Source organism: Ochotona princeps, chromosome 31, assembly GCF_030435755.1.
Source record: "Ochotona princeps isolate mOchPri1 chromosome 31, mOchPri1.hap1, whole genome shotgun sequence".
Classification (NCBI taxonomy): Eukaryota; Metazoa; Chordata; class Mammalia; order Lagomorpha; family Ochotonidae; genus Ochotona; species Ochotona princeps.
Window position 1 is genome coordinate 12,948,834 of NC_080862.1, and position 27,152 is coordinate 12,975,985.

Below are 27,152 nucleotides of genomic sequence, written 5' to 3' on the forward strand. Positions count from 1 at the left end.
CACATTTCTTTGGCTGTACAGAAGCTTCTTCGTTTGATGGAGTTTCGTTTATTTTGCCTTTGACTGCCTGTGCTTTGGGTGGCTTTTCTAAGAAGTCTTTCCCAACGCCTAGATCTTGGAGAGCACTTCCTATGTTTTTTAATAGTTTGATGGTTTCTAGGTAAACCATGTAGGTCCTTGAACTATTTAGAAATAATTTTGTATAAAGTGAAAGATGCGAATCTTGCTACTTGTTGCTATCCAATTGTCCCAACAGCGTTTGTTGGAGACCAGATTTTTTCCCTGTATTATTTCCAGATTTCTTTTTTTTTTTTTTAAACTTATTTGAAAGGCAGAGTTACAGAGAGAGAAGAATAGAGAGAGAGCTCTTCCATCCACTGATTCATGCTGCAAATGGCTGCAATGACCAGAACTGGGCCTATCTGAAGTCAGGAACCAGGAGTTTTTTGGTTTTTTTCCAAGTCTTCCATATGGGTGCAGAGTCCCAAGAACTTGGGTCATCCTCTGCTATGTTTCCAGGCTGAAATCAGAGAGCTGTATTGGAAGTAGTACTCTCCAAGCACTCAAACTGGCACCCATTTGGGATGCTGGCACCTCTGGCTGAGGGTTAACCCACTCTACCAGTGGGCTTGCCTTCATGACGAAGTTTCTAACATGACTGTATTGACTGCCATCCTGGAATGCGTGATAAAAGTAGAGAAGCCCCAACTCTGGTGTGTAGAGCCATTCCTCGAGGGAACGGATCCCAGACTCATGCTACACGCTGCAAAAGCAGAACTATAAATCCAAAGGGTGTGCAGATCCCCCAGGGCATGACAGCCATCTTTCCTTCCCAGAGTTCTGACCAACGAACGCAGGCAAACATGGGACAAAAATGCAGGACCCCACTGTGTGACAGCACCCCTGGCAGGGAAATGCAGCCAGCTGTGAAAACCCAGAGGAAGTCATCCCAGCTGGCGCGAACTGCAGTACCCCAGGTTTCCTACAGGATTTTCTTACTTTCAAGTATAAGAAAAGCACAGGGTAAGAAGCTTCCTGTCATCAGGCAAATGTGACTCCCATGACAAGGAAATCTTAGCTCACAGCTAGGGTAGCCATAACAAAAAGAGAAGGGCCACCCCAGGTGCTGGCAAGGCTGTAGAGGCCTGGAGCACTGGCGTGTGACACAGCGTAGTCATTCTGGAAAGTGAACTGACATTTCTGCAAAAATTTCAGCCCAGAAAACCCACAGGTCCCAGCAGTTTCTCTCGTAGGCAGAGACCCAGGAGAAGTGAAAACTCCTACACAAAAGCATACAGCCGTGTGTCCATCACAGCATTACTCGTTAAGAACCAAAAGGTGGAGAGAACCAAATGTCATTGACTGAGAAGCTGGAAGAGGGTACCACGCAATGGAATACCGCCCAGCAATGAGAAGGAATGAAGCAACAGTGTACACCACAGGGCTGGGATAACGCTTGAAAGCAACTAAGGGAAATGACCTGAGCCAAAAGGCCACCCAGGGGACCCAGCGGCTAAAGTCCTCGCCTTGAACGTGCCAGGATCCCATATGGGCGCCGGTTCTAATCCCGGCAGCTCCACTTCCCATCCGGCTCCCTGCTTGTGGCCTGGGAAAGCAGTCGAGGACAGTCCAAAGCTTTGGGACCCTGCGCCCCCGTGGGAGACCCAGAAGGGGTTCCTGGTTCCTGGCTTCGGATTGGCGCAGCACCTGCCATTGCGGTCACTTGGGGAGTGAATCATCGGACGGAAGATTTTCCTCTCTGTCTCTCCTCTCTGTATATCTGACTTTGTAATAAAAATAAATAAATCTTTTTAAAAAAGGCCACCCAGAAACACGCTGAGCAGGGGTTGCCTGGGGCCAGGCCAGATCACAGTAGGGGAGATTTCTTTGTGGGGTGATGGAAATGTTTGAAACTTGATGGTGGTGAGGTATACGCAACTGGATTTCTTACAAATCACTGGACTATACAGATCAAATGGATGAAACTTGTCATTTGTGAATTACATCTAAATAAGATACACAGACTTAAAAAAAAAACAAACAAAAGATCTATTTTCATTGTATATGAAAAGCAGAGGTTTGGGGCCTTATTGTGGCGTGACACGGTATGCCCCCACCTGTAGAGTCAGCATCCCTAATGGGTACTGGTTTGAGTCCTGGTTGCTCTCCTTCTGATCCGGCTCCCTGCTAACGCAATTGGGAAAGTACTGAAGACGGCCCAAGTGATTGGATCCTTGCACCCACATGGGAGACCCAGAGGAAGCTTCTGGCTCCTGGCTTCAGCCTAGCCCAGCCCTAGCCTTTGCGGCCATTTGGGCAGTGAACCAGAGGGTGGAAGAGCTCTCTGTCTCTTCTGTTCTCTCTCTCTGTAACTCTGCCTTTCAAATAAATAAATATTTTAAGGAAGAAAAGCATATATTATATATATATGTGTGTGTGTGTGTAGGTAGGTATATACACATTACATATATATTTACAGAGAGAGAGAGAATGAGGTATCTTCCACTTGCTGGTTCACTCTATATGCCCACAATAGCTAGAGGTGGGTTGGGCCCGGTCTAGGAGCCCAGACTTAGATCTGGTTCTCCCACGTGGGTGGCAGGAATTCAAGTGTTTGAGTCACCCATGGCACCCCTCAGGGAGCTCATTAGCAGCTATCTGGATCATGAAGTGGAGTAGCAAGGACTCGAATCACGCAATCAGATAAGGGCTGCGTTAGTCCCAAACAGTATGTCCACTACTGTGTAACTGCCTGAATCAGGACAGACAGACATCACCATGACAACTTCAGATTTCATCTCCAAGTGGCGATTTTAATTACAAGTTTGACAGCCACCAGTTTTTAAAAAGTCTTATTTATTTGTTTACTTATTTTATTTGAAGGGCAGATTTACAGAGAGAAGGACACACACGGAGTGAGAGAGATCTTTCATCCACTGGTTCACTTCTCAAATGGCAACAATGGATGGTTGGAGCTCAGCCAATCTGAAGCCTGGAGCCAGGAGATTCTTCTGGGTCTCTCATGTGGGTGCAGGGTCTTAAGGACTTGAACCACCCTTCACTGCTTTCCTAGGTCATAAGCAGGGAGTTCAAATGAAACTGGAGCAGTCAGGATTCAAACCTGGGTCCATATGGGATGCCAGCGCAGCAGGCGGAAGATTAGCCTGATAAGCCACAGTGCAGGCCCCAGACACCATTTTTTTTTTTAAATCAGTGATTTGCCCACTGTGTAACACAGAAGGTCCATTTGCATAAATAACAATGTATCTTGCCTGTGACATCACAGGAACTCAAGCTTTTGAGTATTTACTTAAGAAGATACCCACAAGGCACACGGCACCAAAGCAACCAGGCCAAGGACCTTCCGTGACCTTTCCTGACCTTCGCACTGACCTCTTCACAGACAAGAGTCACTTCTCCTGAGACTCCTTCCCCAGGACTTCTCAAGAATTTGCTCTGACTTCCTGGCCACTCTCAAGACCTGTGCTAGAACAGAAAGGCCTGGTGAAATGGAGATAGCAGAAAAAAAGAAGGCCTTGGAAGAGATTCCAAGAGGCAAAGGGACAGTCTCCCGCTTCCATTTTGAAACAAAACCTGCTCTCTTATGCCAAAGCCCTAGCATGCTGCCCTTTAAGAATGGCATTCCAGCAAGAATGCCCACGCTTTCTGGTCTTCCATAGAGGAATTTCGTGACTGAGAGCTATACAGCTGGCAATTAAAGACAGCCAACACCTCGCACAAGATCCAACTCCCCAAACCCACGTGGACAGTTGCCCGAAAGACAATGAGCGTGTCACATCAAACCCGTGAAGTACAAAGTCCCCTTTGACTCTCTCAGTGAGATTACGGAGTCACCTTACGTGGAAGAGAAGCGCTTCATGTCACAGAGCTTCAAAGTTAAGTATCTCTCGGGAGGTGCTCTGTATATATGAAATTAGCAGAAATGAACTAGAATGACAAATTTCCACCTGGTCAAGCTGTGAGGAAAGCAGAATGGCTCCCACATCTCGTGGGACCCGATATTGGTGCAGAGTCTCCAGGAAGCAACGGTTGATACGCGACAAGAACAATAAAGCCATCCCACTTTGCAGAGCAGACCTCACGGAACTCATACCAACAAAAAGATTGAGCAAAAAAAGAACCAGTGGATTGTACATACCAGCATGATAGCACATAACTGAAAACGACTCAAGCATTCAACATTAAACTGGATCATCATTTTGCCATTGAAAATAGCAAAATATCGACCCACAGAAGTGCGTATACAGAATAAGTTATAAGAGAAAATAGTATGAAGAACAGAAAAACATAACACTGTAAGATTGTTTCCCAACTGACAGTGGGATGACATCCTGACAAACTCATTATACATGCAAATGTTGGGAGTCAGAACTGCCATTAGTTCCCCTAAGCCAACGTCTGGCTTAGCAACACAATCCACTGCACAGCCCTGATGGGTCATTTCTCCTCCTTCAGATGGTAGTACTGACTGGGCTGTGCTTAGGGTTCCTGTCCAGTGTTGTAAAACAGCATCATACTGCAAACCAATCGCTCAGGAAAAAACCTCCACACTCAAATCTAAGTGTATGAAGGATTTCTCTGCACACCCCTGCCAACAGTGTTCTATGCCTCAATGGGTATCACATGCCTTGCTAAAGGTATAAGCCAGTTTAGACTATCCTAAAATCTGCCAAGGTCAGTGATAATTATGCTTCAACACAGTAAACTGCTAAATACTAAAATGAAAATAGACATGAGACAGCTGAATAGCATCCTATAGCCAGTTGTATACAAACTATAATTGAAATATTAATGAAGTAGTCACAGGATGTGGTTAAGAACTCGCAGTGTCTAACATATCAATCACTCAATACAATGTTAACTAACCCCATAGTGTTGGAAACTGTTGTTGATGTTATGTTGTGGCTTTTAATTGGTCGGAACGATATTCTGCCAGCTATGTCTTCAGACCAGAGTTGGTTTACCCAAGAAACTGTTGAATTCAGCTGGGCAATAAGATACTGGACTCTATGCATGGCATATGCTTGCAGTGAAACAAACAAGGCTAGATTTGAACTGTAATACTATAATAAGGTGGAGCAATCCACCATGGGGGGGGAACATGGAGAGGGGATGGGGGAACATCAGAGCCTATGAAATGTTGCTATAAAATGAAATGCAATAAAATATGTATATTATACATAAAAAAAGAAGTTATGTAGGCATCGGCTTGAATTGACTGATACACGGCACAGGTGTTCGGTCATACACGGTAAGGTTGTCATCTGGGACAGTGACATCCCACACGGATGATAGTGTAAGTTTTCAGCAGCTCTACTTCTGATCCAACTTCCTGCTAATTGCCTGGAAAGACAGCAGAACATGTCCCAAGGCCTTTGATCCTGTCACCTACATGGGAGACCCAGAAGAAGCTCCTGGCTCCTTGCTGCAGCCTGGTTGAAAGTGGGCTGTTGAAGACATCAGACGTGAACCAATGAATGGAAAAAAACCAGTCTGCTCTGTCACTCTCTAACTCTGACTTTCCTATAAATAAATACATGTTTTAAAATTTACCGATATGGGGGCTGGCACAATGGCTCAATTAATACTTCGCCTACAAGTGCCAACATCCAACATGGGTACAAATTTCTGTCCTGGCTGTTCCACTTCCCATCCAGCTCCCAACATATGGCCTGGAAAAGCAGTCAAAGATGGACCAAAGCCTTGGGACCCTGCATCCACATAGGAGACCCGAAAGAAACTTCTAGCTTTAGCTCAGCTCAGCTCTGGTTGTTGCAGCCATTTGGGGAGTGAACCAGCAAATGGAAGATCTTTCTCTCTGTCTCTCCTTCTCTCTGCAAATCTGACTTTCCAATAAAAATTAAATACAAATCTGCCAATATGGGACTTCAGTCCCCAAAAGAACACTGAACTCCCAGCATCCAAACCAACCCTCTTCCTGTGTCCCCTGGTGCTCATGGAAGAGAGATGTGCCTACACAGAATCAGGCTGGGAGTTCACAGGGACTGCACTGATGGCCACGCAGGGAGCACCTGTGGCTTTGCTTTCCCCTCTGCTTGATTCTCAAAACGACTCTCTCAGATTCATATCATGGTGACATTTCTTCATGCTCTGAGATACCCTTCTTCTAAGGAACTGCAAATGTTTCATGAAGATGATCATCTTTATTCTCACAAGCTTCCCTGGAAGGCAGCCTTGGGGTTAGTGAAGGTAGTCAAGTGCCCACACAGGGGAGTGAGGATGGTGGGATGGATGCTTTGGTAGGGGTCGCTAGAGAAGCTCTATGTTTTCCTTAGATCAACAGATAACTGCTACCCAGCTGGGACCAAGAACCAGCAAAACCAGCTGTGACAAACAGACAACCAAGGGTGGCCACTCCCTGGACCACCTGCATCAGCTCACTAGGGCACTTAGCGAGAATGCAGATTCGAACCCCTGACTTTAGCTCTCAATCAGCAGCTCTTGTGGGATGGCCTGGAAAACTACCCCTGAAACCAGCAACTCTAGGGTGATTTTCATGTGCAGTGGAGGACAACATTTACTGAAAACGAAAGACTGTGAAAGAGGGGCTGGCTTGTTTATTCATTCATCAGACTCCGATAGCTCATTGTTCCTAGGTGGTCTGCTACCCTGGGTGGCGGGGAGGGGTACAGGCAGAGGAATAAGAAGAGAGACAGCTAGATAAATACTTAGAATGCAGGGATGTGCACATTTCCTTATAAAGTCCACTGAGTCACTAACGCAACCTGACAGTGGCTAGGGGCCTTCTGGAATGAGGAGAGCATTGAATGCACTTGGTGGGGGAATTCAGTAGTAGGAGAAAGCCTGATGGAATAGAAGACAGTACGTTTATTTATTTATGTTCATTATCTCATAACAGGTTTCCGCATTCCTACTTCAAGCACTTGGACGACGTGTGTCTTTTCTATGTCTGATTAAAAGCACTTTGTGTCACAGTTCAAGGGCTGGTGTTGTGGTGTAGCCTCTTAAGTCCCAGCCTGTGATGCGGGCATCCCGTGGAAGTGCTGGATGCAGTCCAGGCTGCTCCACTTCCAATCCTGCTTCCTGCTGATGTACATGGGAAAGCAGCAGAAGATGGCCCAAGTAGTCCCTGCTACCCATGTGAAAGACCCGGATGGAGCTTCAAGCACCCGGCTTCAGCCTGGCTCGGCTCTGGCCATGGCGCTCATTTAGGGAGTAAGCCAGCAGAGAAAGGCACTCTCTTCTTTGTCCTTGTAATTCTGCCCTTCATAAATAAATCTTAGGCTTAAAAACGTGAACACTTGGTGACATAGTCCGAGTTTAACGTTTGGTTTCTATGTCTGGACCCTTCGTTGCTTGTAAGCAGAAAGGGCTGGGTTTTCTGATCTGCTAGGCACCTGTCCAGTTCTAATCAGCAGAGATTCACATGAGCCCCCTGGAGGAATAATGAACACCATCGCACACCCAGAAGACCTTCCTCTCGCTTTCATTCTCGATTCAAGGGAAAAAAAAATCATATCTATATGGATTTAGAGATTGGGGGAATCCTCTGGGTTTCCCTGAATCTGACATGTGTTGAACAATAATAAGGAGCCGGAATTGTGGCATAGTGGGTAAAACCTCCCTCGATGCTGGTATTCCAATGGGTACCAGGTTGAATCCTAGCTATTCCTCTTCCGATCCAGCTCCCGGTTAGTGGACCGGGAAAAGCAGTGAAAGATTGTCGCCGCCCAGCAGCGACACTAAAATGACGAGGAATATTCTTGGAGGTCCAAGAAAAACTGGCAAAAGCAGCTGCATTTTAAAACCTTTTCTCCGCTGCTCCTGCCCCCATCTGTCTAAGCTTTCCTACCCGCTTCTTCGCCACCCTTCCTCCCGTATTCCACCACCCTTCTTCCCAATTCTTCCTGTTTCTTTATTCTCCCCGGCAGGGCCACTAGAATGTCACGAACCAAAAAGGAGAGAGACAAAACCAAAACGAGAGGGCGAACCAAAAAAGGCTTTATTGCCAAAAGCGAGTTGCTTATATACAGTTGTTCCACCAATCACTTCTGCCCGTGGTCCACGGGGCGCTATCTGATAGGCCAGCAATCGCAGCCAGGGAGAATTAGCCTATCCTTGTGACTTCCTGCCTGCCTCTAGGCGGGAACAAGTCCCGCCTCCTGGCACTCGGCCGGCCACCATCTTGAAGCCCCTCATCCATGTGGGGTCGGCTGGTCCCCGCAGAAGATGGTCCGAGTTTTGGGGGCTCTGGTACCTATGTGAGAGACCTTGATGAATGTACAACTTGCTCTTAAGCTGATTCAACAGGCAGTCACATGACTACAGGGAGGGGTTTCCGCCTAGTAAGAAGTACTGCAATTTCAGTTTCTTCCTCACCGGGGAGTCCCAATTGCCTTTCACTGGGAAAATTCCAGTGAGACAGAGGATATTTTCTGATGACCTAAGAGAAGATTCCAGCTGGAAGCCTGGAGCAGGACGACTCAGTACCTTCCCTGTCTCTGAGATGGCTCTTCCGCCCAGCACTTACAGCCCCTCTCGGCAGAACCACTATTTGCGGACTATGCAGCTGACCCACCCGAAAGAACACCTCTTTAGTATAGAGTGTACTCTATTAACAACTAGTTCAACAATGCTGGAAAATTTCTCTAGAAAAGCATGTGGGACCTCTTTAAAGAAACATCTGTAAAGGGAAATGCCCATATGGGCAGGTGCAGAAGGAACATTTAGAGGAACCAATGGAAAAGATGATCATTGATACAGTCCCCCAAACTCTGCAAACACCCATCAGAATCAATCCAAAGAGCGATCAAAACTGCACACAGCCTAAGAAAACTGCTTGAAGCTGGCATCCCACATACGGGTTTGAATCCTAGTTGCTCCAGTTCAATCCATTTCCCTGCTCATGATGGCCTGGGAAAGCAGCAGAGACTGGACTATGTCTTTAGGCCCCTGCTCCCATTTAGGGAGACCAAGATGAAGTCCCAGGCTCCTGGCTTCAGACCAGCACAGCTCTGGCTGTTGCGGCCATTTGGGAAGTAAACCAGAGGATGAAAGATTCCCTCTCTCTTTCTCCCTCTCTCTCTCTGTCCCCTCCTCCTCCCTCTCTTGCTCTAACTTTCAAATAAAAAGCAATGTCGTTTCTTTAAAGGAAAAAAAAATCCTGCTGAAAATAAAAGAAGAAAATCTTTACCTTCAAGTTTTTAAAGTTTATAAGAGTAGTAGAGAGGCCTGGCGCTGTAGCCTAGTGGCTAAAGTCCTTGTCCTGCATTCACCAAGATCTTATATGGACGCCAGTTCATATCTTCGCTACTCCACTTCCCATTCAGCTCCCTGCTTGTGGCCTGGGAAAGCAGTGGCGGATGGCCCAAAGCCTTGGGACCCTGCACCTGTGTGGGAGACCCAGATGAAGCTCCAGGCTCCTGGCTTCAGATCAGCTCAGCTATAGCCACTGGGGCCGCTAGGGCAGTAAATTGGTAGATGGAAGATCTTTCTGTCTATCTCTCCTTTGCTCTGTAAATCTGTCTTTCAGATAAACTACAAATAAATTTTTAAAAAGTATAACTTGGTGTTGACAAATACCTACCCGTGAAACCAACATTGCAATCAGAGTTTCTCCATGCCTGTGACTACAGGAATGTAACTACAGATGCTGCCTGCAATGGTATGGTGACAGGCCACAGTCATGGAACAAAGCCACAGGGTCTCACTAAAACCTAAACTGAACCAGCATCTCACTCACTCCCAGCCCACCCGGTCTCAGGCCCGGTTTCTGCTTCTGACCGCTCTCGGACCACTCTCATCCTTAAAGAAAAACCCAGGTACCTAACAGGCTCGACAAGCTGGGTCTTTAAAGAATTTCTTGTGTACAGCACCTGACTCCTGAAGCACTTAAGGAATGAAATTGGACCAAAGATATAAAAAAAAAAAAAAAAAAGGTCTACTGCTGGCCAGTAAGGTACTTCCTAGTTTGTAGGACTGTGGAAGGTTGGCTAATTTCTGCCGGGTCATAGAAAATGACGTTGACTGCTTACACATGGCTCACATGATGCTGGTCTCAGTGCAAAACACACAGTGAGCGGTCCACTGACTCAGCGCAGCAACACCGTATAAATCAAGTTTAGCACCTCCAGCCAACAAGTGAGAAAACCTGATCTGTACTTACCATTGAACCCAACTATCCAGGGCTCCGAAGACTGTGAGCTTAGTCACCGTGCTTATTCTAGAAGCTTCAAAACTGTTCCCAACTTTTACACATGGAAGGAAGGCAAATACAAGCAATGCTATTCATCCTCCTATTAGACAAAGCAGTTGATGGGGCTTCCCCGAACCCACTCCCCAATTCTTCTTTCTTTCCACGAAATGTTGGTTCACTCAGGGTAGGTGAAGGGCAAGGGAAGCTAGCAGGTGCACTCGACATATGTCTTTCTGGAACAGACCAGTGCTTTTCTAACGTGAGTGCCCACCAGAACCACCTGGAGGGCCTGTTACACAGATTTGCTGGGCCCAACCCCAAGGCTGAGGATTCACCAGTCTGGGTGAGGCTTGATAACATGTGGGGATTTGATTTGCTTTTTATTTACATATTTATTTGTATTTGAAAGGCAAATTTTGACAGAGAGAGAAAGAGAGTCAGAAAGAGAGGTCTTCCAGCTGCTGGTTCACACCCCAGATGGACACAACGACCAGAGCTGAGTTGATCTGAAGCCAGGAGCTTCTTGTGGGTCTCCCACATTGGTAGGGCTTGGGCCACCCTCCACTGCTTTCCCAGGCCATGAGAAGCAAGGAGTTGGATTGAAAGTGGATCAGCTGGGACTAGAACCGGTGCCCACCTGGGCTGCTGGCCAAACAGGTTAAGGATTAGCTCGCTACACCACTGTACCAGCCTGGAGACTTCTCAGGATACCTTTAGCTTCTCACCCACTTCCACTGATACACCCACATTCAACTACACTCTATACCCGACACCAGGTGCCATTCATTAAAAACCCCTGATTTCCCCCACTCTGCTGCAGAAAATTTCTGGGGAGTGTCCAGCACCCTCCCCCCGGTCATTCTGATGCATGCTGAGAAGCACTAACTGAGCTATGGACCGCAGGCAAAGGGCGGCTGCACCTGCCAGTCTCCCTGGACCTTTGTCCACCCACCCTCCTCATCGACTTTGGACTTGGCTGCACATCAATCCCCCTCAGCCTAACTAACCCTGAGCTGGCATCTAATTGGAAGATCAAGATTTAACAGATTTTTACTGATGCCTGTATTTTCGACTTAGTTAGACTTTAACTAAAATTTCCACTTTTTTTCACAACTAGCTAATGCATCCCCAAGAAAATACTTCTCTTGCTCTTTTCTCAAGATACTGCAGTGAGGAGAGTGGGCTGCGGGGCTGTGTGAAGCCCAGGGTGCTGAGTTTCTGTCCCACCCTCTCCAGGCATCCTTACAATTCATGCTGTTTCATGATCACAGGTTGCTGAGGCAAGAGATAGCAGCGGGTGCCTTCAGAAAACTGAGGACACATGGGTGACCCGTGTACCACCCCAAGCAAGCAAACGTGGCTGTTCAATGAGCAGAGGCAATTTCCCTGAGGCACCTAAGTCTTAGATCTTGAGGTATCGCGGGCATCAGGCGCCGTCTGTAAACCAAAGAAAGTCAAGCTCACAACAGCTTTCCTGCCCTATAACGTTGCACCTGCGTCTCACAGACAAGGCCACTGACATGGAGCTACTCCATCCGGTCGGGCTCTGCGCAGACTGCTCTGACCTCAAAGCTTCCTTTTCCACACCGTTTTTGCCCAGACAGGCACATTTAAGTTGACTCAACTTCAGCACACGTCCTTTTCTGGAAGCGAGACCCTGACCTCTGCCAACATTTTCCAGGAAGCCATTGTGTCCTTTAGTATGTCTGCAAATATTCTTTCCTGCTGGGCTCAGAAGGAGGCCTCATTCTTGTGTTCTGCCCACCACTTGCCAAATAAATCCCAGTGCAGGGAAGGGATTTGGCTAAGTGGTTAAAACACCAGCTGGTATTCCTGCACTGCCCAGGGAGCAGCCTAGGTTCAACTCTTGGCTCTGCTCCCAAACCCAGCTTCCTGCTGATGCAAACACAGGAAAATAACAGCTAGGTCCACTACTGCCCATGTTAAAAACCCGGATTGAGTTCACAGCTCCTCAGTATAGCGTGGCCCACTCCTGGCTGCTGTGGCCATTTGGGAACTGAAAGAGATCTCTCTCTCTCTCTCTCTCTCTCTCTCTCTCTCTCTCTCTCTCTCTCCTCTCTCTCTCTCTCTCTGTTACTCTGTCTATCCACCTTTCAAATAAAAAAAAATAGAGCTCTCTCTCTCTTTTTAAAAACAGGTTTTCTTTATTTGTTTATATTTTAAAGGCATAGTTCAAGAGGCAAAGCGAGAACAAGAGCGAGAGAGTGAAACAGAGGGACAGAGAGAGAGAGAGATCTTCCACCTGCTGATTTACTCTCCAAATGGCTGCAACGGCCAGAGCTGGGGCAGTCCAAAGTCAAGTGCCAGCTGGATGTAGGATCCCAAGGACCTGAGCCATCCTCAGCCATTTCTCACTCCATAAACAGGAAGCTAGAGTAGTGTAGTGGAGCAGCTGGAACACAAACCAGCGCCCATATAAGATGCTAGCGCTGCAGGCAGAGCCTAACCTACTATGCCAGCTCCTGACATTTCATTTTTTTTTTTTTTTAAATCTGAGGGTCAGGTGTTGTGGCACAGGACATTAAGCTGTGGCCTCTGATGCTGGAATCCCACATGGATGCTGGTTTGAGTCTCGGCTGCTCCACTTTCTGCCCAACTCCCTGCTAATGTGCCTGACAAAGCAGTGGAGGATGGTCCAAGGGTGTGGGACCCTGCACCCACTTGGGAAACCCAGATGAAACTAACTCAGACCTGGCCACTGCGGTCATTTGGACAGCAAAAGATCTATGTCTTTACTTTCTCTGTAACTCTGCCTTTCGAATAAATAAATTTTTTAAATTGTAAATGCTATATCCTTATTAGAATTTGTATCTAGATGTAAAACTAAATTCTTTGCTCATCCCCTAGCGAAGTGCTGGCCATGTTAGTGTGATGTACAAAATATGAAATGTCCGTTTAATCACTCCTTAATAAATGAGAGTGTATTTTACACACTTAACAGTTATTCAACAGTCATGGGGCCGGCATAATGGCTCAATAGGCTAATCCTCTACCTGCAGTCCTGACATCCCATATGGGTACTGGTTCATGTCCCGGCTGCTCCACTTCCCCTCCAGCTCCCTGCTTATGGCCTGGGAAAGCAGTAGAGGATGACCCAAAGCCTTGGGACCCTGCAAATGTGTGGGAGACCCAGGAAGAGGCTCCAGGCTCCTGACTTCAGATCAGCTCAGCTCTGGCCATTGCCATATTTATGAGTTGGCACATATAGGATCGACAATCTTCCCTTTTCCATGCTAAGATTATATAGGGATTTTTCTTTTAAAATGTATAAAGAATTTAAACATGAAAGTTCCTGAGGGCCCGGCAGCGTGGCCTAAAGGCACAAGTCCTCACCTTGCACGTGCCGGGATCCCATACGGGCGCCAGTTCTAATCCTGGCAGCCCCACTTCCCATCCAGCTCCCTGCTTGTGGCCTGGGAAAGCAGTCGAGAACGGCCCAAAGCCTTGGGATCCTGCACCTGCATGGAAGACCCAGAAGAGCTCTGGCTCCTGGCTTCGGATTGGCACAGTTCCGGCCGTTATGGTCACTTGGGAAGTAAGAAGATCTTCTTCTCTGTCTCTCCTCCTTTCTCTACACATCTGACTTTGCAATAAAAATAAATAAAGCTTAAAAAAAAAGTTCCTGATACTCAAGGTAGTACTGTGGTGAGGCTAATTTAGCAAACTTTGGAGACACCTCCTTTTTTTCTTTTTTTTTTTTTAAGATTTATTTTATTTTTATTGGGAAGTCAGATTTACAGAGAAGAGGAGAGAAACAGAGGAAGACCTTCCATCAGCTGGCTCACTTCCCAAGTGCCCACAATGGCTGGATATGCACTGATCTGAAACTAGGAGCCTGGAGCTTCATCTGGGTTTCCCACATGGGTGCAGGGTCCCAAGACTTTGGGCCGTCCTCGACTGCTTTCCCAGGCCACAGGCAGGGAGCTGGATGCCGGTGCCCAATGGGATCACGACGTGTACAAAGAGAGGACTTTAGCCACTAGGCTACCGCACCGTGACCACGAAACCTCCTTTTTAAAAGAAGATTTATTTATTTGTATTGGAAAGGCAGCTTGAAGGAGAGAGACAAAGAAAGATCTTCCATCCACTGTTTCGTTCCTTAAATGGCTGCAGTGGCCAGGACCTAAGCCATCCTTTGCTGCTTTCCCAGGCGGTAACAGAGAGCTAGACTGAAAGTGGAGTAGCTGGGACATGCAGGAGGAGGATTAACTAGTTGAGCCATTGTGCCGTCCCCCTGAATACCTCCTTTATAGGCCTGCCATGAAATCTTTTTTCTTCCTACAACCTTAGAGTCCATAAGACTCTGCTAGGAATTTGTTACAACTTAAGAGATTGTGATGTGGTCTGAGCAAAGCCATAGAAGCGCCTCAACAACCCAGGGCATTCAGATCCGATCCACTTAAGGCTTCTTTGAGACTAAACAAAAACTGATTGGGGGAGACCTGTCTCCCCAGGCAGCCACCCTAACATCCCAGGCGGCTACGCATACTTGAGCTCAGCTGGTGGGAGGCAAGGGGAAGACAGCAGCCAACTGCTTCTGTCACCATCCCACTTTCCCCAGGGAGCAATGATATATCCATCACACAGCAAGGTCAAGGTCCCCGGGTCACCATAAGTGAATGTTTCGCCCCTCACCCAGTAACAAGTGTCCCAAGGCACTTTAGATTAGAAAACTTAAGAATTAGCAAAGAGAAATGAGGAAAGAACGAAGAATTTTTATAAGAAAAAGGTAATATTGCTCACACGAGTGGGATGAACTGGACTGTATATACCGAATAATTACAGTTTGCTTCAAAAAGCATGTATTCATTCACCTGGCATAGCCACTGACCAGTAAACTAACAGTTAGAGTGGACACCAGTCACTCTCTGGTCTCAGAGTTCATGAGGGTTTCAAAGGTAATCAGACATCTTTAGAACCAACTGTGGAGGGCCCGGCGGCATGGCCTAGCGGCTAAAGTCCTCGCCTTGAACGCGCTGGGATCCCATATGGGCGCCGGTTCTAATCCCAGCAGCCCCACTTCCCATCCAGCTCCCTGCTTGTGGCCTGGGAAAGCAGTCGAGGACAGCCCAAAGCTTTGGGACCCTGCACCTGCGTGGGAGACCCGGAAGAGGTTCCAGGTTCCAGGTTCCCGGCTTCGGATTGGCACGTACCGGCCCGTTGCGGCTCACTTGGGGAGTGAATCATCGGATGGAAGATCTTCCTCTCTGTCTCTCCTCCTCTCTATCTGACTTTGTAATAAAATAAATAAATCTTTAAAAAAAAAAAAAAAAAAGAACCAGCTGTGGAAAGGAACTACACCTCTTGGAGCCCTTGTTGATCTTGTACACCTGCTAAGATTTGGCAGATTTTGCCAAATCTTTCTATCGGAACCGTAGTCCTTATCAAACGACTCTTCTATGCAGTTGCCAAATATTAAACATACAAGAAAAGCACTTTCCTAAAAACAGCCTTACGTTGTGCCTTCAGTGAGAAAATGACACTGAGGCTTTATTTTCCACACTTCTGGAATATTCTCTGTTTGAAAACAAAAAAAGAACTTATACCAGTTTCCGGAGGAAGCCACTACACACATGGGAGAGGCCAAATCATATGCACGGTTTAAATGTTCTTTCATCACCTACCAATTTTATGCTCTTGGACAATAGGTTGACCCTGTTAAATCGATGCTGTGCTGGGCAGAGACACAGACACACTGAAAGCAGGGGCTGTGAAACTGTTTAACAAGAGAGTAGAGCCCGCTGCGGCAGCCTGGTAGCTAAAGCCCTCACCTTGCATGCACCAGGATCCCATATGGATGTCAGTTCATGTCCCAGCTGCTCCACTTCCCGTCCAGCTCCCTGTTTGTGGCCTAGGAAAGCAGTAAAGGACAGCCCAAAGCCCTGGGACCCTGCACCAGCGTAGGAGACCTGGAAGAAGCTCCTGGCTCTTGGTTTCAGATCGTCTCAGCTCTGGTCGTTGGGGTCACTTGGGGAGTGACCCAGCAGATGGAAGATCTTTCTCTCCTTCTCTCCTTCTCTCTGCAAATCTGATTTTTAAAAAAAAAGAAGAAGAAAAGAAAGAAGAGAGCAGAAGCCACGAGAGAGAAAAATGTCAAGAGGGCTGGCAGAGGAGGGTAGCGAGCCAGTAAAGATGGAGAGAGAAAAACCCCCGAGTCCCAAACCTGTCAGCCTGCAACGATTGTGCTGGGCCCACAGACCCAACATACTGGCTCAGTCATTTGTGGTTCCCTATACTTTCTGACATATGTTTAAAGCAATACCACAGGTCGGCTCTGGGCCCCTCAGCGCTAGTTAAAAATGCATTCCGTGTCGGGCTGCCTGGGACTCAGTAATGGCTCCACTTCTGATCCTGCTTGCTAGTCATGGCGTTCCTAAAACACAGGTGTTTCAAGAAAAAAAAAACAGGGTGAATCACAGCAAGGAAAAAATCTTGCCCTGTTGTGTTACAGGGTACTGTTTATTCATTTTGTTGAAGAGAGAGTGAGAGTCAGGCAGAGGGAAACACGGAGGAACGGAAGAGAGAAGAGAGAGGGGGAGGGGACGGAATTGGGGAGAAAGTGGAAAAAAAGAGAGAAAAAAAAAAAGGGGGGGGTCGCATCTGCTGATGTCGCTCCCGAGGTGTCTGCAGTGGCCAAGGCTGGCGTGGGAGAAAGCAGAGGGCAGGAACTCCACGCAGGTCTCCCACAGGGTTGCCCAGGGTCCACGTACTGGAGCCATCGCTGCTGGCTCTGAGCCTGCTTCAGTTAAGCAGTTAGGGTCAGAAGGAGAGCTGAGACTTGAATAAGAAACGCAGGCATTCAAAGCTCCTTCTTCATACCAGGACAAATACCAGCCCTGAAAGTGCCCTGTTTTGACAAGTCTACTGGGAATATTTTTCTGGAGCAAAAGTAGATGGCTGAAAAGGGACGGTTTTGGTTTTTTATTTGTTTGTTTGTTTGTTTCTTCGAGGAAATCACTTTTAACTGTCTCATTCCTTCAAGGGATAATGTCAAACATGTTGAGTCTCAATCACCCCTTTCGGTCATTTAGTTCACATGGAAAAAATGTTCCCTAAGGAATGCAGAAAGGAATTCTTTCAAAGCAATGATTTTTATCTTCTTTTTGCCCAACTGAAAGCTGTAACACTGAGCCTTGGCCATTTCCTGTCAGCAGCCCCACGCTCTCCCACCCTCACATTTTGAACCCTGCTAGCTGTTAAAATGTGATAACTACTGTAGGAGGACCTCAGGGTGACTTCCAAGCCTCCTGGGTGTGTGAAATCCAAGCAAGGATCCCAGACTGCCACCAACATGGCTGCTGTGACAAAGCGTGTGTTTAGCATGAAGGGCGACTCAGAGGAGTGGTCAAGATGCCATAATGAAAAGCCATAGGACACCCATTCAAAGGCTAAATGTAGCCCGGAGTAGAGAGAGGCTGGAGATTAAAGTTCTGAAGGTCAAGTCTGCCAATTCCTTGGCATTGACCCAAGCTGCTGGGAATACTTCCGGCAGTCTTTGGCCTCCACACCCACCTGTGAGGTCTCAGAGGTCAGGAAAGTAAGCCTGAGAGGACTGGATGTTACATCCATCTCGGGAGAATGTGCCATCCTTTTGCTTGTCCGTTGCGGACAGCACTCTGTTTCCGCTAACATACATTCAGGTTTGTCTTCTTTTGTCAACTAGAATGCGTAATGAGCGCGGCCCACAGAGAATCCATAAGATGATTAAGTTCCTGGGAAGTCCCTGGTTTCCAGAGTTCGTTCTGCTTTCTTGGTCGGTGACCTTAGCTTTGGTAGTGGTATGAGCCAAGTAGAAGTGCCAACTACATCTACAGGCAGTCACATTGGACAGCCACGAGTGGATGCCCGCTGACAGGTGCGTCTGCAGAGGGCTGATGCCGCAGGTGGCTTTCAGGGAGAAGACGGATACCGGGAAAATCCTGGGGACCACATCTGAATGAGACCAGAAGCTAGAACTGGCTGACACCACGGGCTGATGGGACTCACAGGGGAGGGAAATCTAGAGGCAACATCAGAGTTGTCACAATTGTCTTTAGGCATCAATGATTGAATCAGATAAAAATAAGAACAAAGTATATTATCTGTTTTGTCTGAAAGGTGATCAAAAAAGCCGAGGCAAGAGCAGTGAGCCCTTCCTGGGCTCTAAGTCCAAGGCAGAGGGTCAATGTGGCAGCTGCTAACACTTCAGTGATGCTATCCTGAGAAATGTCACCTCCAACGGGGTCTCTTCAGCTCCACCAATGAGCCATCCTTATAATAATGCACTTAACACCAGATGCCTTTGCTTGAATGCATTGAACCTGACACACTTCCGGAATAAAGATTTCTTGCTGTAAGACTAGTCTGACAAGTGGACACCAAAAAGATTTGCTGTCGGAAATGATCTTTTCAGGGAGCCAGGGTTAGGCACAGTAGTTTGAGTTTGTAATGCCAGCATCCTAAAGGGTGCCAGTCCAAGTTGCAGCCACTCTACTTCGAATCCAGCTCCCCTGCTGTTCCACCTGCAAATGCAGAAGGTGGCCAAAGCACTTGGGCCCACGGAGAGGACCCAGTTGGGGTTCCAAGCCTGTGGCATTGGCCATGGCAGCCACCTGGGGGAAAAAGATCTACCTTTCTTCCTCTTTCTTTCCTCTTTACAAACCACTTTTCAATAACTTTCCCCAAGGTCTCAGGCCAAAGTTCAGAGATATCATAATTACCGAAAGATCTTTGAACTTCATTTTAAGACAGATGCCAGATCCAAAGGCCAGCCAGGTAGCTCTGCATGTTGGTCGATACTTCTAAACCTGTGATTCTGTGTCTGAGGAATCATGAAAGAGGTATAAACAAACGGGGAGTAACCGGAAATCAATTGAGCTCAACAGAAAACTGGTGAGATAAATTACACTCTACACAACGGAGTGCCATGCAATTATGAGACACGTAGCATGAAATTATGTAATGAGTCAAAAAGTTCTCAAAAAGAACGTTATAAAACGGCATATGAACATAATTCCATTTTTAAAAAATGCATGCATGTGTACGTGACTGTATACAAAGCTGCTAAGAATAACAAATGTTAGATTAAAGCATGAGAAATACTTTTTAGTGTTAATTTTTTGCTCATCGACACAGCTGCTTTTCACACAACATAGACAGCTTTTATGGGCCCGGTGCGATAGCATAGAGGCTAAAATCCTCACCGTGCACGCATTGGGATCCCATACAGGTGCCGGTTCTTATCCCAGCTGCTCCGCTTCCCGTCCAGTTCCCGGCCTGTGGCCTGGAAAAGCGGTTGAGGACAGCCCAAAGCCTTGGGAGCCTGCACCTGCATGGGAGACCCGGAAGAGCTCCTGGCTCCTGGCTTCGGATCGGCTTAGCTCCAGCCGTTGTGGCCACCTGGGGAGTGAGTGAACCAGTGGCTGGAATATCTTTTTGTCTCTGCTTCTATTTGTGAATCTGACTTTCCAGTAAAAGTAAATAAATCTTTTAAAAAAAAAACAGCTGTTGTAAATGGAAGCCATTGTTCAGTGGCTAGCGTTGTGGTGTAGTGTGTCAAGCTGCTATTGCAAGTGGCATCTCATATGGGCACCAGCTCAAGGCCCCCACCGCTTCGTTTATGATGTGGCTGCCTGCTATTGGCCTGGGAGAGCAGTGAAAGATGATCTTTGTGCTTTGGCCCCTGCACCTACATGAGACCAGTTCTTAGCTCCTGGCTTCTGCCTATCCCTGCCTGGCCATTACAACCATTTGGGAAATAAATTAACTACAAATATATATATATATATCGCTTTCTGTCTCTTCCTCTCCTCTAACTCTATCAAATCAATAAACAAATTTTAACAAAGCCATTTTTTGTGCCTGAACATAATTGGAAAAATGTTTGTGGGTCTCCAATGTATAGCTACAAGTGCTATTCTTCTGAAATCTTTGTTTGAAAGACACAGGCTCTTTGAAAGGCCCAGAAAGGCAGCCGGCTGGATGTGGGGCTGAAGTCAAGGTGTGAGAATCCTCCTTCGAATTGTTGGAGAGACTCTCTCCCCATCGCTAATATTTATTTGACTTTGTCAATGCTAACTATTTTTCTTTTTGGGTACCTACCAAGGAGGAGACCTTATGCTAGGGGACTTACATGCAACCATTTCCTCTTTCCTCTTCCTGGTTTTGGTCTGAATGAGCCCAGAGTAACTTGGAAAGTCACTGGGCGGTAGAGCCCTGTGAGCCACGCAGCCTTGCTCCCTGCTTAGTAACTGCCTAGAAGAGCGTCCCCTGGAGTGCCAGCCCTGTAAGGCGATGCGGACAGCGTGGAGCAATCACAGTGTTGGGTGAGTCCTGGCTGCTGCACCGGTTCCCTGTCAAGGCACCTGGGATGGTCAAAGGAGATGGGACAAGTATATGGCACCTGCCACTCACGTCGGAGACCCGGATGGAGTTCCTGGCTCCTGGCTTCAGCCTGGTTCAGGCTTGGCTGTTGCCACCATTTGGGAAGTGAACCAATGGATGATGCCTCTCCTTCTGACTTTTAAATAAATAAATCTGAGGAGGGAGGGATACATGGAGGAAGAGGGAGAGAGGAGACACCTAACCTGCATCAGCCTGGCATATGAACATGAAGCAAATGCTTGTTGGATTAACCTGCTGAGAATTGGTGATTGTTCGTTATAACATATTTGTAGTGCAGAGGTGCCACGGAGACAAAAACGGGTGTTCGATCACAAATTCTCCATGAACCCAGTTCCAGCTGTCATCATACAAGGCAGAAGTTAAAGCCCCACACAGGAGAAAGACACGTAGAACTGAGGCTTCCAGGAGTACCTCGGACCTGGACTTTTAGCAGCTGGAATTCTTGTTGCATAAGGAAAAAAAATAGGACCCACCATGGTAGCCTAGTGGCTAAAGTCCTCGCCTTGAACGCGCCAGGATCCCATATGGGCACCAGCTCTAATCCCAGCAGCTCCACTTCCCATCCAGCTCCCTGCTTGTGGCCTGGGAAAGCAGTCCAGGACGGCCCAAAGCCTTTGGACCCTGCACCCGTGTGGGAGACCCTGAAGAAGTTCCTGGCTCCTGGCTTCGGACCGGCTCAGCTCCAGCCATTGTGGCCACTTGGAGAGTAAATCAGCGGACAGAAGATTTTCCCCTCTGTCTCTCCTACTCTCTGTATATCTTTCCAATAAAAATAAATAAATCTTTCTTAAAAAGAAAGATTTCAAGCCCCTGCGTGGCCTGTAAGTTTCTGTGTCTGCAAACAATGCTAACTGGTACGGGTGATCTGATACTGCCTATAGCACACACCTTCCCAACATGTCCATCTGGGTCCACATCCAATTAGCTTCTTCAACTCGCTTTGAATTGTTCCTATCCCAGCATGGGCACTGCTCTGCAGTCACATTACATCTCTGAGCTCACGTGCTAACTTTGGAGGTCAAGTTCTCTTTGATCCCTTTCGTGGTCAATCATTTTTGCCCCATGTCCTGGTCCTTTGAGCGACACATGGCAACTTTCAGGCCCCTCCTCTCTGAGACAGACGGCTGCTACATCTGTAAACCAGACAGCTCCGCAATCAGCTCCAACCATGTAATTATGGGGATTTAAGAGCAATTCGAGAAGCTGTTCACTTGATTCACCTGCCTCTAGGCAGAGCTGCGTTTAGCTCTCCCAGACACACGGGAGGTGTCGCCTCCGTGGGCCAAGCTTTGAGCAAGTGTGACTCACTTGGGAATTCTGAGAGATGCAGTTTAATGTGTCCTCGGTTTCTCAGCTAGTAAAAGAGGAACTGTGATGGGAACAGGGAGCAGGATCTACCGCTTACGCCGAGGCAGGTTATAATGGCCAAACAGGAATGGTGTTTAGCCTATCAATTAAGATACCTACATCCCACGCTGGAACACGTGGGTTGAACTGCCAGCTCCCAGCTTTGGTGCCAGATGTTGCTGCTTCTGGAGAAGTGGAAACAGGAGTTCCTTCTCTCTTTTTCTTCCTCTCACAGCAAAAAAATATATATATACATTTTTAGTAGTCACATATTTTTGCCGCTTCTCCCATTAAGAGATTGAGTCTGTTTTCCTACCGCTTGAAGTAGGGTGGCTTTTGAGTGTGTTTTTATCAGGGATTCTAGTGGGAACTACCTTGTAGAGTTCTAGACTCAAGCCTCAAGAAGCCTTGCACCTTCTGCTTTCATCCTCCTAGCAGGATGTACAAGGGAACACAGCTCATGGCCGGAGCAGCAGGCCAGCCCACAGGAAGCACTCCAGCCTTGGCCCCACAAGGCCACCGTACACATCACGCTTCACTTGAGTCATCAGGTAACGTAGCCATGGGACTGACCCCAGAAAGACCGGAACAACCCACCAGAGCCCAACCCAAATTAGCAAAGACTAAAATCATGCAAAACAGTTAAAGAATTGTTTTTAAAAAATAAATACATCTTAGATGATGTGGTAGTATCCTTGGGATGCTACAACAAATGATCACACGCTAGGTGGCCTAAAACACAACTTTATTCTCTAACATATCTGGAAGTTGAGAAGTATGGAATCAAGCTGTCAGCAGGACCATGTGCCCCTGAAGCCAGGAGCCCAGAGCTTCTTCTGGGTCTCCCATGTGAGTGCAGAGTCCCAAGGCTTTGGGCCGTCCTTGACTGCTTTCCCAGGCCACAAGCAGGGTGTTGGATGGGAAGCGGGGCTGCTGGGATCCAAACCGGCGCCCATATGGGATCCTGATGCATGCAAGGCGAGAACTTTAGCCACTAGGCTACAGCACCGGACACAGCTGCCATATCTTAAATAAGTACTTTCTCCTCTCTTTATAGCTCCTCCCTCTTACATTCCTGTGACTGTTGCTAGTCATCCGTTTTCTCTTTCCACCATACTGCTTCCCTCACAAAATGTGCCCATTCCTAAGTTCCCATTTTCACTACCTCCTCCACGTTCTGGCTAATGTCTTTTAACCTCATTCTACAAATCCCAAGCCTACAGCTCAAACTGCTCTATAGAAAGATCAGGCTCTATTTTATGCGCTAGTAGTCAGGGTGGGCTAGGCCATGCTGTAATCCCAAGCTGCCCCCAGGTAATAGAAGTTTGGAAAAAGAAAGGCCTTCAGCGGGCAGCCATGCCTGTCGCCTGTCCAAGGCACAGGGTGACAGGTGCTGATCGCCAAGAACAGGGCAATGACAGCCGGCCTTGCCCAGGCTGGCTCTTACAACTCCTCTTCCAGGAGGCCACGCTGCCTTCCGCAAAGCGACGAGTGCAAGCCTGCCCCGAGAGGCGAAGCAAGCATGTGTAAATATTTGTAAAAAGTACAGTATACTGGATCCTGTTAAACAAAGGCTTTACACAGGAGGCACAGAATCACCTTAGCAGAATGAACTTAGATACTTCATTTTTTTTTTCATAATTTCATAATTTATCCCATTTTTCCAAGAACGGAGACCTTGACATTATTGTTTCTATCACTGTCGCTTTTCCTAATGACAAAAGGACTCTTGCAAGACAACTAGGAAAACACACACGCACACATGCACATCCCACAAAATCACAAGCAACCCTTTGTTGCAGGGGTAACACCTGTGACCTCTTGGCATGTGTCCTCTGACCTTTCCACCTACCGGCAGAGACATGACAACGGGCACGTTTATTTTTCAGCAACAACCATCCCGTGTTCCACACGTAACTTTGCGGCTCTTCACTTAGCTGTTGCGATATTCCCTTCTCATTCTGAATGTGAGATCTACTCTCTGTGATAATAGCTTGCCAATTGAAACAGTCAGCTTTGATCTCTGCCAGTAAGATGCACGCTATGCGAATGTCGATCGCCATCTAGATCTCAAATGTCCCCGGTTAACCTCTTGATTCTCCCTAGACGCCTGTATTGCCTCATTTTTTTCTCTCTCCCTCTGTGTTAAAAGCATCAGTATTCACTCACTCCTCCCACCATGGAGGGGTCCTGATCTCTAGCTGATCATCACCATTCCACGTTTAATCTGACAACCCTTGTTCCAGAATGGATCCTGTGTTCTCTCGTTCTCTCTCCCTCTTCCTCTCTCTCTCTCCCCTGACTCAGGTTTCTCATCTTGCCACCACACAGCTTGCTACCTCACAGCTGGGACCTTCGCTTCCTCTCCTTGTTTCCCTGAACAAATGAATCTTTAAAACACAACTCAATTCCAGCTCCCCAAACCTCCACTTTGCATCGGAATAATGTTTCAATCTTTCGTCTTGCTTGTGGTGCCTTTGTGAGACGGGGTCTTTTCCAACTTCTTCCTTTGACTACTCTTTCCTGCTCGAGCACTGTGACAGGAGCCTCTGCTTCCCCCCACCCTCCCCAGCCTGCCAGGTCCCCTCTCCCGCCTCAGCCACTTGCTCGTTCACTGCCCTGTCTCGTCTTGCCCGCAGGCTCTCGGTCCAGGTAGTTTCCTTGATCGATCTACGCAACGCCCCCTCCACACTGCACACGGCATTTGCTTTATCTACTGCTTCCTCGAGTGTTTATTGATGCATTTCTTCACTGTCTCCCTCCTGGAATAATAATTCTTTTACGACAAGAACCTTGCCTGATTCTCAGCGTCTCAACAGGGCCAGGCACAGCAGCAGCAGACAGCCGAGTAGCCAGTGGTTTCCCCTGAAACCCAGGCACCGGAGGCCACTTCCTGGCACCCCTGTTTCCCACCCTAAGTCCAGATCGCAGCGCCTTACCTTGTAATGATGGCATCCTCCCCTGGAACCCTCTCTAGGCCCTCCTGCACACTGCGGGTTCTCCTTCCCAGCAGCTCAGTCTCTCCGGTCCCTCACCGCCCTGTCCTTGGCCTGCGGTGCAAGCCTTGCCTCCTCCGTGTCCCTACCGCAGGTTTACTAGCCTCTGTTTCCTCTTGCTTCCTGCCTTTAACCTCCAGCCAGTCACCCGACCGCGGCTGCCTATCTACATCTGTAACCTGTATAGTCATGTCCCTCCAGCGCTCACGCTAAGGGCACGGACTGTTTTGTTTTTTGTTGTGTTTTAACCTGCTGTAATGCCTAGCAATCAGGAGCAATCTTGTGTATTTGAATCGAATTGCTGGGCAGAGAATGTAACAGGGAACTTAGACACCTCTTCTATAAGGGATCCTGTGACCCCAGGTAGTGCTTTGAAAACAAAGAATCAGACAGGAGAGGCAGAAGCCGACCCACTACACCAGCAACACGGAGGCCACACCAGTGTTGACCCCACGGAAAACTGTTTTCTGGAGAAAGTTCTCTTGCAATAGCACCTGCTTAAGCAGCAGAATAAAGGACGCCTGCACAGAGGACTTTGAACTTGTCTATTTTTTTCTTCTCACATAAGGCAAAGCAAACAGTTGTTAGAACGCAAATTACCTGTACGGTGAATAGCAACTTTGCGGAAGTCCAGAGCGCCGCCCTAGTGGATCATAGAGCCCAGAGGTCACTTCCTCCTGAAAGCCCAGCTTCTCTCAAATGCTTCCTTTACACAGAAGAGGTGAGTACAGACAACCAGTCGCACCAAAGCAGTTGCTTGCTGGGTGCTGGCTATGGCCCTGGATGGCAACAAAGTGAGGCAGAGATTGATGGAAAGACATTTGTTTCCCATCCGTAGCTATTCATCCCAGTTTCTCTGGTTTGAGATATGATGCTATAAAGGACAATGCCTCCCTAAGTCCAACCAGTCAAGTTCAACCATTCAGTCTTAGGAAAGCCAAAAGAGTTACATGCAGACTGAGAACACACACCACTCCCTCCTTCGCTAATGCACCTATATCCTAATCAAGTTTTCAGACCGTGGGACAAACCTTTAGTCGGTACTTCCAGAATGCTCTATTTGGAAGGGGAGTTCGTGGTATAGCATGTTGTGGTCCCACTTGCACGGGTTGTATCCCATCAGACTGCCCATCTGAATCCAGTTATTCTGCTTGCAGTACAAGTTCCTGCTGATGGGCACCCTGGGAGATGGCAATTAGGCTCAAATGCTTGGGCCCCTGCCATCCACACGGGAGACCCAGATAGAATTCCTGGTTCCTCCTGGCTTTGGTTTGGCACAGCCCTGTTTCACAACATCTTGGGAGTGAACCAACAGATGGAAGACCTCTTTTTACCTCTCTGTGTATGATAAAGTGGCTGCCTTTCAAGGAGATGAAAATCAATTTTAAAAATAAGCACTGGGCCCGGCGGTGTGGCCTAGCAGCTAAAGTCCTCGCCTTGAAAGCCCCGGGATCCCATATGGGCGCCGGTTCTAATCCCGGCAGCCCCACTTCCCATCCAGCTCACTGCTTGTAGCCTGGGAAAGCAGGAGAGGCGGCCCAAAGCTTTGGGACCCTGCACCCGCGTGGGAGACCCGGAAGAGGTTCCTGGTTCCCAGCATCGGATTGGTGCACCGGCCCGTTGCGGTCACTTGGGGAGTGAAACATCGGACGGAAGATCTTCCTCTCTGTCTCTCCTCCTCTCTGTATATCCGGCTTTCCAATAATAATAAAATCTTAAAAAAAAAAAAAAATAAGCACTAAAAATGAATGAAGCCATCTGTACTAAAAAAAAAAAAAAAAGCAAGTTATCAACTCAAGGACATAGGTCAAATGTCAAATCTTGAGCGCAGCCGTCCGAAACAGAAACATCCGTATTTTTGAAATACTTCCATCAGTCCCAGGCAATAAGTAAGGGGCCCATAATGTTGGGAAGGTTGGGGGAACATGCCCAGAATGTACACATCTCAACAACTTGCAAGTTGTTAATCATCTCACACCAGGAATGCCATCCAATTGACTCTAACGTAGTCTTCCTGAAATCACTTTCGAACTCCTCTTTGCCCTCAGACTTACGTGAAACCGTGTTTAAAACTGACTGCAGGGCCTGGCATGATAGCGTAATGGTTAAGGTCCTCGCCATGAACGTGCCAAAATCTCTTATGCGTGCTGGTTCTATTTCCGGCAGCTCCACTTCCCATCTTGCTTTTGTGTGGCCTGGGAACAGCA

At 47.6% G+C, this 27,152-nt stretch overlaps 1 protein-coding gene across 3 annotated transcripts in view; it reads right to left on the reverse strand.

Moving 5' to 3' along the window:
• Positions 1-27,152, reverse strand: part of DOCK8 (dedicator of cytokinesis 8) — a 165,521-nt gene that overhangs the window by 132,406 nt on the left and 5,963 nt on the right. The window contains exon 1 of one of the 3 annotated variants that reach the window (XM_058657403.1): positions 24,889-24,962. The exons of the other annotated variants lie outside the window; for them this stretch is intronic. The gene's annotated coding sequence lies outside the window, so the exon portion shown is untranslated. Of the gene's footprint in view, positions 1-24,888; positions 24,963-27,152 lie in introns of those variants that run through there. 3 annotated transcript variants of the gene reach the window in all.